The following is an 18792-nucleotide window of genomic DNA, read 5'->3' on the forward strand; positions in this document are numbered from 1 at the left end:
AAGGAAATCCATCTCCCTTTTGTTCTATGCCTAGATGAGACCCAGTAGCGACTTATTTCCTTCTTTCCCATTCCTGCTTGTATTGCTGGTCTCAGTGCAAAGCCTGAATGGGACGCGAGCCCTTAAGATGTTGTTCATGGTTTGTGATGTAGAGATCTTGTGCTTTATCGTGGTTTGTTTATTAATAGTTCTACTCCAGAGCAGCTGCAGCAACACTGGGCAATGGCACGACAAAAGGTTTTATCCATTTCCTTTGGAGGGCTAAGAGTAGTGCAAGAACGAGAACATAGGTGGGGTGGGAGGAATAAGATTTTTTTGTTTCTAGAAGCCAGATATTCCAGTTTTAGGAGTGTTTTGCATACTGAGTCGTCTAAGTGTCACTGACACCATTGATACTACTAGGACTGAGAGAAGTTCTTACAGAAGTAAGTCATGTCATAGCAAAAGTGTGTCTGTCTCTACGAATTAAATTTGTCATGGCATATGTTTGACCAGTGTGATGTAATATTGTGAAGTGGGATGAGTATGACATAAAGACTTAGTGCCTTGAAGTACCATAATTAATTTATTGTCCTTTTTTTTGACATGAGAAAATTTGGGTTATATAAAACTATTTTAGTGAGATGCATTACCACATGCATTATTACAAATATGCTCAATTATGATAGTTTTAGGTAAATTGCCTCTCTAAAGAGGATTACTGAGAAAGTAAATGCAGGACATGCCTGAACAAAAGCAAATGCAGTGAAGTGTTTCAGTTTATTGAAATCTCTAAATCTTTTGGATTCCTGAATTATAGTACATTAATTATAGAGTCATTCAAGAGGTTTTACCTTATTACAAAACCTGAAATTCTTTGAATTCTTTAAGCATGCTCCTTTTGTTATGATAAATATACAATACAGTAAATTTCAGCCCTGGACAAAAAAAACCAAGACAAAATCTTCTTGCCACAAGAATGGCACTCAGTGCTTCATTTTAATTTAAATGGTGGTGGAGGTGAACTTCATTCTCAATGCAGTGTTTTAATATTGTAGTACACTGGACTTGGATGCCTTATCCTACCTCTTGGGATCTCGAAGAACTTTACAAATAATGCTTGGGATCAGGAAGTGAAGTGACAGTGGTCACAATAAATGGAGGTGGATTAATTTGTCTTGCTATAAATAAAAACAACTCTCTCTGCATGCCTTCCCACAATATTTATTGTCTCCTCTTGCGAAGGTGATGACTTGAAAAAAAAAACCAAAACATTTTAACCATACTTTACAGAGTAGTAGTCAAACTGCTTTATCATACAGTACACTGTCTTGCTCTGTATTTCAGTATCATGAAGGCTTCCATTTCTGAACCAAATTTATAACCTTTTTATCAGGACCTTTTGTATCCCATTTGATAGATAACATTTATTACAGACTACAGTGACCGATGTAGTTTTCTAGCACTTCAGAGTTTCTAGATACCCATGTAATATAGTTGTACTGTACCATAGCTCTCCTCAGAATATACCAGCTATGTTTAAAATATGGATTACCTAAGTCAGTGGTTAAGTACAACTCAGTTCCATCCCAAATCTCATTCTTCCACCAAATTGTTTTTTGGCTATGCTGCCTCAGTTCATTTAAATTTTCCTACCTCTTAACATTTCTCCAGTAAGGAAGTTATGTTGCTGCCCCTCAGACCTTCCCCACTACATTTATGACACTAAGAACTGGTTTCCTCCAGCCACCAGCTTCTGGGTCTTTTCCTTTGAAGACGTGGGGCATGTTTGCTTTTTTCCCTCCTTGTTTGCTTTAATAGGTAGTTAATGTGGCGGCTGACCTTTTGTGCATTCGTGCTGAACTCTAACTATAAATAAATGGTCTACAAGATGGTGTGGTTAAGACTAGAGATGTAAGATACTTTAATTGTCAAGATAGGCCCAGGTTTATGGAAGGATTTTACCAGATTCTGTGTACTTTTCTTTACCAGAACCTGACCAAATTTTGTCCAATTCCTTCCTTCATCACAGATTTTGATTTTTAACAATGATGCAATACAAAACCTGACACTGTTTGTTACATGGTTTGTTGTTGTGGGAGTTTGTGTGTGTGTGTGTGATTTTGTTGGTGGGTTTTTGTGTGTGTGTGTGTGGTGTTTGTTTGTTGTTTTTTGCTTAGTTGGTTGGTTTTCTTTGGTTGGTTTTTGTTTCTTTTTCCTTCACTAAAGAGAAACATGCAGTAGAAAAGAATGAATTTTGGGGAAATGATGTGAAGTGAAAGCAGCAGGTTTTGCATAGTTAGGGTAGGAGCTGTGACTCTCAGGCAAGAAGCAAGAAAGGAGAACTCAGAGTGAGACCAAGCAAACCTGCTGGAGTGGCGAGTCACACTTTCTGAGAACAAAAATATTCCCAAATAAACTAGTTCGGTTTAGAGTGGTGGGGATTTTGTGTGCGTGTGTGTGTGTGTGCATGTCTCTGTGTGTGCGTAAGCCCATGTTCATTTCTCCTACTCTGTATTTGGAATGTGTAATCAAATACACCTCCTCTGTGTATTCCAGAGATAAGGAGGTTTTTCTGGGAGCCACTTTCAGGGGCACAATAAAGCACAAGGGTGCTTCAGAAGTGTTCAAACATTTGAAGACTTTAACCAATCTTGAACCAGACTGTCTGGAATATGTCCATCACCAGTTAAAGCCGCAATGAAAGAGATTTGAAAAGATATGGTTGCTTTCTTTGTGTTTTCAAGTGAAAATACTCCCCAGCTTTCCTTTGTGCAGGAGTGTTTGGCCAGAATCCTTAGGGGAAAACTGAGCAGCCAAACCACATGCTAGTTTGCTGAGATACTACTAGGTGAATGAATAAATAATGGGTAGATAAATAATTGAGTCTCAGATTTTTTTTTTTATGTTGTAAACAAAGAATTGAAAGTAGTCATTTGGGAAATCTTATTCATCTTATCTAGTACTCAGGATTCACTCCATTAGAAGTATTTTCTTCTGAAGTGACTGTATGAATAAGCACATACTAGCTGTATTAATTCCATCTGTATTTCACAGCTGTAGATTGTGCAAGCTGGGTGTTGTTTTGGCTGGGTACAGTATATCCTGGGCTCAAGGCAGTTCTGAACATTAACCTGTCATCCAGTCTCTCTATCTGCCCTTATTAAGGGTTTAGAAAAAGTAAATAAGACTGTAACATTCTACTGTGTTCCAATACAGATTAATACAAAATCGGTTACATATATTATATTCCAAAGTCTGAGAGGAGAGCTGGCAGAGAGGAAGCACTGGGTGGTAGAGCTTGCACTAATGAGAATGTCCTTGGTAGGACAGAAGGAAGCAAAGTTTTGCTTGCCACAGGCCTTTCGCTTCTGTGTTGGGACAAAAAGGAATTCCCTTGCCCTCTTTCACTTTCTCCTCTAAAGGACAGCAGTCTGAGACCTGCTCCACCGGGGATCAGGTTCCTTCCCTGCCTGTTGTGACCGACAGACTGACATCCATCTCACACAGCCCATGGGGAGCTGGAACCTAAAGTGTGTTCTGAACTGAATTTTTGTCCTTCTGCTTCAGGAAAGGTACTACTCAATAGTTAAATATTCATGGACTCTTTGTGTAAAAGCACATTTAAGATCTGTTTGGCAAGTCACTTAACATCTCTCTTTTAGTTTTACCAGCTGATAAAATGAAGATCAGATCTTTGGGAACAGCTCTGGTTTGAGTGTTGGCCCATCCTATGACAAGGGAACCTTAATTGTCATGGTGGCAAGTTGTAGGCTGACCTGACTTCTGCCCAGGTGACTCTCTAATACCCTCTGTCTTTAATCTCTGTCACATCACAAGACAGAGGTAAACACGTAGCCCCAGGCATTGTGTGGGAAGAGGTTTTACAGGCACATTAGCTCATAATCTCTGTTACCCGTGCTATAGACTTGGCACCCTGAGCACTGTCTCTGCTGCAGCTCCTCTGCCACTCCCCAAGCCCCGTGGAGTCATGCAATGCCAGGGGAGGAGGGGACAAAAAGTAATGCCTCCCCCTCCCAGGTCCCATCTCTTGTATTTGCACACAGTCTTCCCTTGGTGAGATATTGTGCACTTCCATTCCCAATCTGCAGTTCCCCTTTACAGGAAAGGGTCCAAGGGGAGAGCCCTTAAAGGTAGGGAAATGAATGCCTATCTAGGGTTTGTATAGTCAGTAGACATTGTCATAATTCCCTAGATCTTTCATTTAATGATGCCAAGAAGAAACAAACTCTTGAGTTTCAGAGTCTTCAATGCACTCTGCACTGCAAAGACTGTGACTTCTTTTTCTTAAATGACAATCTGGAAGTGAGAGTGAAAATAACATTTTTCGAAGCAGTGAACCGTAAGCTATATTCAGCAGAAATCAGATACATATACACTAATACACTGTACATATATACGTGTGTAGTGTGTTTATATGTGTCTTTGTTTATATGTAAATGTACAGTATGTTTCAGGCAGATAATTGCACTCCTAGAATGTTGGGTCCTTTTTAGGCAAAGCACATTGAAGCAGGACATTTCTCTCTTTAGCTAGAAAGAAAACAAAATTCCACTGTGGAACAGACTGGACTTCTTTCCTCTGTTTCCAGACATGTTTTTTTCTGCGTAGTATTTGCTGTTCTTATTTCCATCAAGTATTCCTCATCTCTTCAGAAAGTGATTTGCAGCCACTTGGATGAAAGCTACCAAAATATACTTTAAGGAAAAAAGAACATTAAAATTGTTGTAGATAATTTCATCCTCTTAGAACAAAGTGCTGACAACAATGTGTTTGGGCTTATGGGACTTACTTTCAGGAAAGAAAGACAATGTCTTTTGTGTTATTCACATTTATCTGCCAAGACTCTTTTCTGAGAGATCACAGGAGACCTTGCTTTCAAGGCTGTAGATTATACAAACAGACTATTTTGTATAATCTTAGAGGTGAACTAAACAGGAGCTCAAACTGCTGAGTGTCTCTGAAAATCAGGCCAATTTTGCCTAGGTACTTCACTTGCACTTTCTCACACAATCAAAACTTTGGCTTGAATCTTTAAAATATCTTGTAAGCAAGCACTGCTACAAATCCAAATCTGCCTCAGAATATTTTTTCTGGAGCTTTTTTCAGCTGCAAATCTCAGGATATTTAGTCATTATTTTAGCATTTCATGTGAAGTCAAACAGTAACAGCAAGTAACATGTGGATTGTAGGATGCTGCTAGTTTTACATCTGTCTTCTAAGCGAGTCAGACTGTGCACACAACGGATATAATGAGACAAGGTGAGTTTCAGCAACTGCAAAAAGCATTCCTTTCTGCTTGTACTCTTCTCCCTTAGTATGCAGGTCATGTACAATGCATGGTGCAGAGTCATTGATGTAATTGCCAAGTTTCCAGCATCATGTTCTGATTCATCCATAAAGAGTCAGTTATTGGAAAACCTACCAAATAACAGCCCTATTTTAGACCAATCTGACACAGGAGATTCAACATCATTTTGTTGCACCTACAGAACAATAAATCTGCGTGGTCCTGGTTTCTCTGAAAATTAGTATCTTCCTCTGCAGAAAGAAAAGGATCATCTCACAAGACTATAAGGTGGTCCAAGGCATTTTTGTCCAGGTAGATCGATTTACACCACCAAGCAAGAAAACTTGATATGAATGATTCTTTTTTTTTTGGTAACAGGAATTTTAGTTTCTTACAGAACGTTAGATTTTTTTTTGTTTGGTAAGAACCAAAAAACATTTTGACTAGCAAATTAACGAACTTTGCATTGAAACTTATATGTAAGCCTAACAAAAGGCCTATAATATACCTGTGCATGTTTATTTAAGCAGGTTGTAGCTTTTTATGTTAAAAATAGTCAATGCTGCAGTTCTAACATTCTCAGTGATTGTTCTTTATGGTTGATGTCAAATTTCATTTGAATAGAGATGGAATTCAATTAAAGTGAACAGAAATGGCATTTAAAAAGTATTTCTATTAACCAGTAGCACCATCATGAGTGAGCTGGATATGTAATCCATTTTCCGAAGTTAAAGTATGTTTTAGACACTAAATGAATGTATCTAGTCAAGCAATAAATCATTATCTACAGAAATGGAAATGAAAGGATTGTTTCTGAACACCAAGTTTTCCACAGTTGGTAAATCTCAGGTTCTGCAGTCTAGTTTCAAAGGAAAACAAAATGTTCTAGGTCTTGGTGTTGCTTTTTTTTTTTTTTTTTAATGTCTCGTTCAGCCTTTCAATAGTTTCATGATTTTTGATCTCACGATGTGTGAAAGCTGCCTTTCCAAATGTAGAGATGCAAGAAATTAATTATGCTTGGTCTGGTGTGGACTTGAGAGTAATTTGTATTAGGCAAAGTTAAAATTATTATATATGCTCTGAATTTCATGCATGTATGAATCACCAAAATTTGAGAGACTTGAGGAAATGAAGTTGCATATATATTTTGACATGTATGAGTACATTCTCTAGGTGTACGCATCATGTAGGCCAACTTACCAGTGAACCTTAGATAAGACTTAGGTTTTTAAGCAAATAAATTCTAAGTAATTTTATATAAATGTGTTAGAAGTTTGCCTTGGTAATATTTAGGTTTTAATAAATTAAGTTTTATGTAATTTTATGCAATGTCACATTTTGACTTCTCTGACAAGCAGAACTCTGCAGATAATGAATGTGTCAGTTTTGTGTCTGGACAATAAAATAAAATTCATTCTTACTCAAGTGAAATCTTCTCTTTGACCTGAAATTTCATTTAAAAATAAATAAATCGAAATAACAAAAGCTTTGTTTCAAGATAAAACACTGAAATTTTGCATTCACTTTAAAATCTTCAAAATCTGTAGTATTTGGTATTTCTTATGCTTAAGCTCATTTACACACTCATCATCAAACTGAAATGGTATTTTTCAGTGCAGTTCATCTGAGAAATGTTCCTGCTTCTTCCTGTGAAGTACATTGTCTTATGTCTCATATTAGGTAAATAGGAGCAGAATGGGAACTTTCCTGAAATGATAAATATAATATTTTCTATTAGATAGGCAACAATATATAAACGGGAGGCCTCTGTTTTAGAGCAAATAGGAGGCTGGCCTTCTGCATTTCCCTTTCACCAAGAAAACTTATAACCTACTTGGCATCCATTCCTGATGATTAATTTATAAAGCATTAGTATGAAAGAGCTGTGTGAAGCTGTATTTAAGGAATGAAATATGTTCTGATGAAAAAATGCTTTTCATGCCTTCTGACCACCTTGTACTTGGCAACTATAAATGTGCTGATTTTTAAAAAGAAATATACATAGCATCTTACGAAGCAAGACTGCTGAAGAAAAACAGAAGTTGTACAATTAGTATGGAAATAAATAACAAGATAAAATATTCTTTTCTCATAAAAAGGTAATTAAAAGTGATGTTGAAATATACTGAGGTTTGTTCTTAGCATTTTATTTACCATGTCCCAGTATGGCAGGAAGACTGGGACCTCTTTTTCATAGACTGAAAGTTCAGCTTGAAAAAATGTAAGAATTGTTTTGGGCCTAAAAGTTCATTTTCCCCCAACTCTGCTTGCTTCTTAAAACTTGACATTTGGACAACAGCAATGATCTGAATGTTTTCCATGCTGTAATGAGGAGTAATTGCCTGGGTGACATCTCCTGATCTTTGACCATAGGGCATGAGAGCAGAGAGGGGACTTCGCTGCTGTGTGTAGGAGTTCAGGAGACGTGACAAATATGACACTGTACAGATACTTCCCTGAGTAAAATCCCGTTTCTCCACAAAACAAAGAAACAGAAGAAATGTTGGCCAGTGGAGATGCCCAAGATATAAAGAGATACTTTTCCAGAATAATCCTTTGGCTTCCAGTGATTTGCGGTTTGCAGATCACTGGTGCTTTTGTGTCCCTTTGTCAGTTTGTCTGGTAGCATCTTCAACCTCCTGTGGCAAGATACTCAACCACCGAACTTGCACATGTTGTATGAAGAAATATCTTCTGTTTTCTTTGAAATTGCCACCTACTAACTTCATATGATGTTCATTAGTTTTTGAACAGGGAATAATTATTCAATATATCTCCCTTGCTTGTGGATTATCATATAAAAATTACGATATGCGCTGTCTGATATCTTATGTGCCTCATCATAAGTAGGCAGTATAGTTATTCCTACCTAGAAAAATATAAGACCCTCAAGTTGAGAATCCGTGTAGTGAGAAAAAACAATACAAATGTGTTACAAGTTTGCCATTCAAAATTTTTGTGTGAAGTAAGGAGACCAAGACCATATCTGGCTTTTGAAATTTCCATCAGAATACTTGGGTATGTGACAAATACCATCTGGTATATTGGTTCAACACCTAAATGTAGAAATCTTACTACCTTAGGCATTCGGATTTGAAAACTCTGTCTCCATGAATCATTTATTTTAATGATGCTTAATTGCCTCAGATTTAATTCTTTTGTAAATGACCAAAAAAGGGCATTATCCACTTTAAATTCCAAAGGTTATCTGTATTCAGTGAGTTAACGCTAATGGAAATGTATATTATGTGGTAATGACTGTAATTATTACATCTAAGGACACAGGAATCTGTTTTTAACATGGTTTCCTGAGGAAATTATGGTTATGCAATCTCTACTTGTCTGTCTGTCTTCCTTTTTGCTTAAGAACTTTGAATCTTGTGGCCAGTTTTTACCAACTTTGGAGGAACAGGAGTCTCAAAGATGTTTTCTTATAATGTCTGTTGAGATCGGTGTCTAAACAGGAGAGAGAGAGGGTGGGAAGAAAGACTGGAGTCACTGTAATAAAAGAGTTTTTCTCTGCAAAGATACAGTATTTTTGGCAGAAGTGATCCAGTTAATCAATGTGCGTGTGTAGACTGGCTGGTACCGTAAGCATACACTGATCTGCCCTGTCTCTGGCCTGTTAGAAGAGACTCAGGAGAGCAGTAGTGAAGAAGAGTTGGTAGTAGATACAAAGTTTAGTTGGTCATGACAAGCTGGACTTTATTCCTTATATTGCTTACAGGGTTTAAAGGCCAAATAGACTTTCTTCATGGTCTAAAAATCATGGTGAGGCACAGAAAGAAGAAGAAATATGGAGAAATGTAAAAAAAAACCAACAAAAAACCCCCAAACAAACAAACGAACAACAACAAAAAACCCAAACAAACCATCAAACCAACCAACAAACCAACTAGGGTTTTAAATGATCTCCTAAAATGATAAACTTATCATCTTTTTAATATAGAGCTATTCACAGCAGCTTAATTTTTGCATGATGTGAAGATGTTTTCTTTCTAAATGGACTTCTTTCAGTCTATAGAATGGTCTGGAGTAGGTACTTTCTACTTCATATTTTAACATTTTTCCCATTTTGGAACATTTTTCCATATCTATGTTTTTATCTGAGGAGGAACTGGGAGCTCAAGGTCACAGGCTCGTCATCCACATGCTCTAGTAAAGGCTGGTTTATTCAGAATTGAATTTGAGAGACCAGATTTAGGTATATGATGTAACTTTTTTTCATACTGCAAAAGTTTTAAATATCCAGGATTTGAAGACATGCCACACTTTGAAAAGTCTGTTTCCAACCTGTTCATGAATGGGATGAAAGATGTATATAGAAAAGCCTATAGAAGAGTTCTGGTGGAGCATCTCAACAGAAACATTTGCTTTAAGGAAGATAAAAAGGGTGTTTAGAGTTGCATATCCTCTATTAGCACAAGCTACAGACTTCGTAAGTATTTTTACAAAAACAAAGGTGTGAGTTTTGTAAACACCAAACCACATCATGCACATTACAGTTGCTCAACAAAGTAAGTTCACAAAATTCCTAAATGTCAAAAGTCAAGCAGGCAAGGCAAGCCAGCGCTCTTCAATGTCTTTATAAATGACTTAAACTCAGAACTTGATGGAATACTAAGTTCATGGATGACACAAAATTGGGAGGAGCTGTTAATACTCTGGAAAGCAGAGAGGCCCTGCAGAGGGATCTGGACAAATTAGAGAGCTGGGCAATCACCAGCCATATGAAGTTTAACAAGGACAGGTGCCAGATTTTGTACCTGGGACACAGCAATCCTGACTGTACATACAGACTGGGGACGAGATGCTGGAAAACAGCTCTGCAGAGAGGGATCTGGGTGTTCTGGTCGACAGCAAGTTGAACATGAGCCAACAGTGTGCCCTGGCAGCCAAGAGGGCCACCCGTGTCCTGGGTGCATCCAGCACAGCATGGCCAGCTGGGCAGGGAGGTGATTGTCCCGCTCTGCTCTGCACTGGTGTGGCCTCACCTGGAGCACGGTGTGCAGTTCTGGGTGACACAGGATAAAAACATATAAACCTACTGGAGAGTGCTCAGAAGAGGGCTCTGAAGCTGATGAAGGATTTGGAGGGGAAGCCGTGTGAGGAGCAGCTAAAGTCACTGGGTTTGTCCAGCCTGGAGGAGACTGAGGGGAGGCCTCATGGGGCTCCAGCTTCCTCACAAGGGGAGGAGGAGGGGCAGGCGCTGAGCTCTTCTCTTTAGTGACCAACGACAGAACCCGAGGGAATGGCAGGAAGATGTGCCAGGGGAGGTTTAGGTTGGACATCAGGACAAGGTTCTTCCCCCAGAGGGTGGTGGAGCACTGGAACAGGCTCCCCAGGGAGGTGTCACGGCCACAAGCCTGACAGTATGCACGAAATGATTGGACAATGCACTCAGACAGGAGTTGGTCTCGATCATCCTTGTGGGTCTCTTCCAACTCAGGACATTCTTTGATTCTGAAACTTATTTGCAACAATACACTGAATGTATATGAAATCTCTAATATGTACTTTGCAGAGTCAGAAACATTCTTTGCTAGCAAAAGATCTGTTTTAGTGTAGGTACACCATTCAGAGCACCAGTACAAGCACCAACACCTGCTTTCCTTGGACAGTGGACTGATGCTATGCAGGCTCTAATCCATAGTGTGGGTCTATATTATCACCATGATAGTTCACTCAGTGACTCTCTAAGCATAAAGATGACCAAGTGGTAAGTTTACACTGCTTAGCATTAGGCCTTAGTTTTCAACGTAAGAGAAGCTGGGGATACTCAGCTTTCCCTTCTTTAATATATCAAGATGACAAGGAAATGTGTTGAAATGGTTACTGGCTCACCTGATGAGAGGTGTGCATACACGTACAAGGGAATGTGATGAGCCAGTAACAAGACAGGCATATCCTTGGTCTTCTGACTGCTGATGTTGGGTATGTGCCTTAGAGGAGACATGGCACAGCTGCACTGGGGTTATCTTTAATCACACTGCAAAAGCTCTCTTCCTTCAGTGACCATGCTCTGGGACTGGCTGACTCTGTTTTTTAATGTATTCTTTTGGGGATACATCCACTGTTTCAATTTGTGAGAAAACTGACCCTTGGTCTCCTTTTTGGGGAGGACTTCTGGGGCTTAGATCAAGCTCAAGCCAGGGCTATGCAGCCTGGTGGTGCTACAGGTTGCAAAGTGTTGTCCACTACTGGGAGAAGGGTCACCAAGTCTGCTGCCACCCTAAGCATGGCCTCTGCTGCTGTGACCAGGTCACATCCTGCACCAGGGCACTGTCACTCAATGTAAAAACAAGCTCGGTGCTTTGCAGATGTACCCTCAATGTAATTAAGGAACGTATAATGGAGTTGGACAGTAAAGGCTCTCACAATCACAATTTAGACACCTAATTTCTTGCTAAATTCCATTGTAGCCCATCTCTTACTGCATATGACCTGTAATCTTGATAAGTTATTTTGGTGCCTCTTTAAATACAGTGAGGATAAAGATGGTCATATTTTTCTACCTCCTATCTTTTCTCTCCCTTTTAGACTTTCTGAAGATTCTCTTGAAAAGCTTTTCAAGGGCAAGTGAAAGTAGACTAAAATTGTACTTTGAATAGAATGGCATGAATCACACACACAACTATTCAGATGAAATCTTAGTTGTATAAGCAATTCTTTCCAGTCATGTCATCTTCAACTCAGGAGCCAAATGAGAAAATATTTGTGCATCCTGTGTTCTTGATTTATAAAGCAATGCCACTGCTGGTGTAAAATGAGATTAAAATACAGTTTCAATTTATTTTGTATGGTCTGCTTTCTTTACAATGTGTTTAACTTGCCTAGATGTTACTGTGTGCATTATGGAAAGTGAAGAAAAAACCTACGATATATCTCTTTACCAAAATAATCATTCTACAAAGCCTATCCTCTTCAGAAAACGTATCAGCAATCCATGCGCGCTGTTTCAGAAGCACAGCAATGTACAACTGATAGCAGATGAAAATAGTTCCACATATCTTCTTACCATTCTAGAGTTAATGTGTCAATTATCTGTTATAGATTTGAGTTTCAAGGAGGCAATTATTATTTCATGATAAAAACATTTCTGGACAGGATTATGGAACATAAAATTCAGCTCAGGATTGCCTTGATATACCATGTGCATAAAAAAGTAAATCCAATCAGGTTGATCATTTCTTTTCAACATGAATTGTTTAGAAAAGGGAATAAATGTTTTACTGGGCAAGGCAAAACAGATTGCATTTTAAAAGAGATTTTTCTAGCTTTCATTCTTCAACATGGAATGTTGAAAAAAAATCAAATGTGATTTCATAAAGGAAAAGTTAATATATGTTCTATTCACTGCTTTTGGAAATGCACAGGTAGTTCAGAATATTTGTAACCATCAATGAACTCCATGCCCATGCATCCCATCTGTACTTCAGTACATCCAGCTGCATTTTATAGTGTGAATTAGATTTGAGTCTGTCTCATTTTCATCCATGCGCTAAATTGTAGTCTGCAGACCGAAACTAATCCACAAACATTTATTTTGAAAATGAAATTCACACACCAAAACCTAAAGGGTGAAAGCCACACCACAAAATATTAAAACACCTAAGATGCGTGTGCTCAGTCAAAGCATCTCTGACAAGAGGCTGGTTTCTAGCTATGTGCCTGTATAGATACAGGGACCTTAGTATGTGCAATTCACACTGCACTTTAATATGTATGATCTGCTTTCCCACATCTTTGTTATACTTGAATTTTTAAAAATGTGCTTTAGTCTGTGTATGAAATATGAATGCTAGCACGAATGCAAAACCTTTTCTTATTCACATTTGCTTTGAAGACCAGCAAGGTCACAGAGGCAAAATTTAATATAGAGGAAGGGATAATTAACATCAGTATGAAATGCAGTTTGGCTGATTGAGGCACTTACTGGGTTTCTAGTAAGTGCTGGATACTAAGGGTGTATAAAGACGCTTTTTCTCATTTAGCACCTTCATTCATGTCTCCCTTTAAAAATATGCTGTTCTGCTCTCCTGATGCCCAAGAGTCAAAGAGGTTGCCTAGGGATAGATTTAACTTCTAAGTACTAATCAAAGTAATGGGTTTTGGTTTATATTAAAAATGTTTCATTCTTCCACTGTGTAACTTCTTGAACAAAATTTTTGGTTATGTGACATTTTATAAACATAGACTGTACGTCATGTCTCTGCTCATTCAGTCACTGCTGAAGAACTGTGCAAATACCATGCTTTGGGTTCTTTGTTAATACAATAATACCAACATCACAAGCCCCAAGTGGCTGGGGACATCCACCAGCCAAAAGTCACTGCACCAATGCAACACAGAGGTCATTTTGCAGGATGTTGCAACATCAAACGCTAGGTCTTTCTCTAAAGTCAGCAGCCTCTGGTGAAGAAAGTTCCAATGAGACAATACCGACCAGAGTGGCAGGAACACAACCACCACAATTATTCCACCAAGCATCCTCACAAAGGAGCTGCTGCCCCTTCCCTGGGCGCTCCTTCCACGTCTCAGAGCAGTGCCCGGGAAAGCTGGGTGGCGCTGGCTGGAGAAGCAACGGCTGGTGGAAGCAGGAGTCAGTCCCAGGAAGGGATGGAGAGAGGATGGACCATAGGTGACTGGGAGAGGCAAGAACAGCTTAGGTTGGTTTGTAAGAGGAAGGAAAGCTGCAGCAGATACGAAGAGCAGTCAGGCATAAAAATGTGCAGGTCAGCAGGAAGGGCTGTGAGTGAATGTGGAAGGTGTCTTGCCACATTTCTCAAGGGCCAAGAGAAAGATCTGTCACTGGCTGAGGTGTAAAGAAAGAGTCTAGATATAATTTTTAAGAGTGTGGATGAGCAGAAGGAGAAAAATGTCGCTACAGAATAATACTATCATGTAGAAACACAAAACAAAAAACCTGAAGCCAAACTGTACATCTAACTAACTGGAATCAAATTTTTTGCAGGTCAGCTTACTTCATAATACAGATGTTAGATTGTGTCTACATGAAAGTGGCTCAATTTGAGTGTGTTTCTGCACTGAAATGAAATGGAACAATGATTAGGAAAATGAAAGGTGTCTGTAGAAGCCTTATTGCTGTGTGAGTGATGGAAAAAGCTCAAGGAGCTCTTAAAAATTTTGTTAACAGTTTTAACGTGCATTTCAGCATGTTATTTGCCCTTTGTATCCCTAATGACAGTCTCGTATGTTAAAAAATAGAGAAATTAGTTATAAGCACTGATCTTTTGTGATATGGGATGGCTTCTCTAAAGGGTATGACCATCACTCCGTTTAGGAAGTATGTAACAACTGTATAGAGGGAATAAGTTTGGGGATATTTTTATTTTTGTTTTTCTCTTTTGGAAGACAAGAGGAATCATTTCTACTAAGACCTCTGAGGAACTGATGACAGAGAATGGCATGACTGTTTGTTATAGCCAGTATCCTAGTATACAGCTATAATTCCATTTTTTCTCTGTCACTTAGCAGCCTTTGTTTGGATTTGAATCCCAATGGATTTTTAAAAGGTATAAATTTGTTATGGAGCTTTAACTTTGATTTGTGTTGCATAGTTCTAATTAATTATTCCCAGAAATGCACTAAAATGGCATTGTGTTTGTTGTGTTCCTGGGTTTGCTTGTTGTTTTTTTAAGGGGAAAAAGAACTGGCTGTTATTTCCCACTCACCTAAAAGCTCTTTTGTGATTATAATTTGTATTATTCAGGCTCATACTGACCACACAGTAAATAATGTTGATTACAAAGAAGAAAAAAAATATCTTCTGGTAATTATGTATTTTATTAGCACTGCTGTAAAATACAAGAAGAGCACTTGCTAATTCCCTAATGCCTTGGGACCCCACAAAATCTAAGGTTCTTTACCATGTTTATCAGATCGAAATATTGCATTGTTGGACAGGGAGGAGAGGCAACTTACTGGGAAAACGAATGTTTTGAGCAGGAACAACTGTATTTATTTTTGCTGTAATGGGGAATAAAGAATGTGAAGCAGCCTAATATACAATTTTTTAAGGGGTGGGGAAAGAATTATGACTATAGTTTGGAATCACAAGTCCAGAGAAATGCATGAAGCTAGAAAAACCTTTGAAATCTCAAAAAATGATTTTCATTGTGCAGATATTATTGTGTCTAAACAAATCCCAGGAGCCCCAGGGACCTCTATTCAAATATCTAGGGGAGGTTTTCTGGACTTGCCTGTGATTATCCAAGGCAGTTTGTGTCTTCAGTGACATTTTAAACTAGACTGCCATAGAAAGTTCTGTAGGAAAAATCAAACACTTTCCATCCAGCCATTTTTTTTTTGGACATAAACCCTCAAAAGACCTAATGATGTTGTCTCTTCCTAACCACTGTTACAGCCTATCTGTAAATGAAGTTCAGAATACAGTTATGGAGAATATCAGTCTATCCATTGTTCTTTCATGCTGTGCCCTTTTCATTTGGGACTCATCATGATGGGGAAAAGGTAACCAAAGTTTCCTTTGATGGAGAGTTCAGCTTTTGTAATACACAGTACAAATCTTCTGAAAAGACAAATATTTTTCCTGGTTTCTCTGTTCTCCTACAAGCAACTATACTGTAAACTGAAATGTTCACAGGGTGGCTAAACAGTCAGTTCAATATCTAATCTAGAGAGAAGGGCAATGCTTGTATGGCCTTTGTGTTTCCAATTTCAGGCTGTAAACCTTTTCAAATTAAGAGAAAGAATCTGTGGAGTCAAAATTTATGAGACAAAGAACAAAACCTCAACCCAGGACTTTGCCTAGAATAATTATATGTATCTGAGGAAAAAATAATCCTTATAAAAATCCTAGCAATGGATGTAACAAAGAATCAGTTGGCAGTAAAGCAGACTGTACAGGCCAGTAAAGTGAAGTTTACTGTTTTGATGTTGTTATCCATTTAAACAAGTTCTCCTAATGATATTTATTAAGAAAGGGAAGGTCTGAAGTGCTTAACATTTCCAGATTCCCATAAAATAAAAAGGAGGCTTATATAATTATTCATATTTTCAGTGTTATAGTCAAATAGAGTAAGGTGTGCTTATTTATGCTAGTTGATCATTTGAGGTTTATTTCAAATAGTCCTGCTGCCAGTCAAGCTCCTGAAAGAATCATGTGCACCCAAAGCAGGAGTAAGGCTAATTCAGGTTACAGATGGAAAGGGGCTCATACAGGATTCCTCTCGGTGCCAGAGATCACACATAAATTATGACAAATGCCTCTTGCAAGAAGCTGTGGTCTTGATTTTCTCATCAGTAAAATGGGATGATCTTGCATCTGGATTATTGTGTCCAGTTCTGGGCCCCTCAGTTCAAGAAGGACAGGGAACTGCTGGAGAGTCCAGCGCAGGGCAACAAAGATGATGAAGGGAGTGGAGCATCTCCCTTATGAGGAAAGGCTGAGGGAGCTGGGTCTCTTTAGCTTGGAGAAGAGGAGACTGAGGGGTGACCTCATTAATGTCTATAAATATATAAAGGGTGGGTGACACGAGGATGGAGCCAGGCTCTTCTCGGTGACAACCAATGAAAGGACAAGGGGTAATGGGTTCAAGCTGGAACACAAGAGGTTCCACTTAAATTTGAGAAGAAACTTCTTCTCAGTGAGGGTGACGGAACACTGGAACAGGCTGCCCAGGGAGGTTGTGGAGTCTCCTTCTCTGGAGACATTCAAAACCCACCTGGACACCTTGCTGTGTAACCTCATCTAGGTGTTCCTGCTCCGGCAGGAGGATTGGACTAGATGGTCTTTTGAGGTCCCTTCCAATCCCTAACATTCTGTGATTCTGTGATTCTGTGATGATGACAAGAGTACTATTCCCCAGTACCTAAGAGGATGTTTTTAAGATTATTTGTTTGCAGTGGCTGGAAATATGAATCACTGTATTTTTATTAAGATATAGATCACTTGACTAAACATGTTATTTTCTTCTAATATACTATAAGGCTGGATTTATGGGTACCTAATATTCTACGAATTCACAACCCCTGTAACAAATATTTGTGTTCACTTTTAGCTGCAATGCTTAGAATTGCTGTGCTTGTATGTATGAAAAACAAACAAATCTCATGCAGTTGCCAGAGACCCAGTTATTTCATTTCACTTAGATCAGCATCAGGGTTTCTAACAGCCTGTGCAGGAAGTCATAATTCTGGGAGCAGAAATTTAAACTGCCACCGTATTTGCCTGGCCAAGCACTGGCAGGCACTCCAGGAGCAAATTCAACGTGCAGAGGCAGGGCTTCTTGCTCCCATTAAGCATTTCAAACATCTGTCCCCAGTGTTGAAAACTCTGTGCTGGCATCTGGTGAACAGCAGATCATTTGCAGGGTTGTATGTCATGGGTTTAGCTCATCCCAGTTTTGATAATCTCTTTCTATCCTGTATTCCTGCCATGATCTAAGGTCTGCTGACACAGGATTTCTGTGGTTCATAACTTCCATCTCGAGACTGCTTTATGATTTTTTGTTTTGAAGTTCATTCTCACCTGATGAGGTTAAAGCTTGACAGTTGTTTTGATACTCAAGCACGTATTTCTGGCAAAAGCTTATTGTCACCACTTACTCTATGGTGAGTGGTAAAAAGTTTCCAAATATTATTGTGGGACTGGAACACAGGGAATGCCTAACCTTCAGTCCCAGGTGCCACAAATGCTGACCATGGCTTGGGCATAGGAGGTGATGTCATTAAATAAATTCTACACCCTCTGTTTCCTTCTTAGCAAAACCAGTATTACATCTCATGAGCCTTTCAATGAACTGATTTGCCATTTTGAATATGAAATGTTTTGTTCATCTACTGGGCAATAATTGTCACTTTTATGTTAAGATATGACCAGACCTCTGAGAGAGTACCTCAGCTGCAAATTCATATACTTGTTAAATGTTTCAATTGTTCTGCTTGGGTTGGGTACCCTGAGATGCATGAGGACGTGATTTTTAATAAATACTACTATCTTTACAACCCAGTTTAAAGTCTTAGTACATCGTTATCTGATTAGGTAATCTTTATTGCATTCTTAAGCAGCTCTTTTGTCAGGAGATTGGGAACAAAAGGTTCTCATATAAACAGAAATTCTCTTAATTGTCCCCTGGACAAGCTTGCAACCTTTTCATGTGGGTTAGCTGGGTGATTTCCACAGTCTGACCCATTTAGGGAGAGGATCTTCTGACCTAACATATATATACTTGTTGTCAGATGAGGCTTTGTAGTGTACATTTCTGGACAACAGAAGTGTCACTGGGAGGCTGGGGTCAGGACACTTTTTCTTACACTTGTTTTTCAGAGGCACCAGTTGTGGTTATCTTGCAGGATGCTTCCCAAAACAGCATGTAGGGGACCCAAATCCATTACTGCAACTACCAGGTACCAGGATAATACAAAAAGAAATGGGAATTAAGAATGTGGAAGAGAAGTGGCTATTATCTACAGTCCGAACACTGTAGATTCAGGAAATTCAGGCTTACTTTTTAGCT

Source organism: Caloenas nicobarica, chromosome Z (genome assembly GCF_036013445.1).
Source record: "Caloenas nicobarica isolate bCalNic1 chromosome Z, bCalNic1.hap1, whole genome shotgun sequence".
Lineage (NCBI taxonomy): Eukaryota > Metazoa > Chordata > Aves > Columbiformes > Columbidae > Caloenas > Caloenas nicobarica.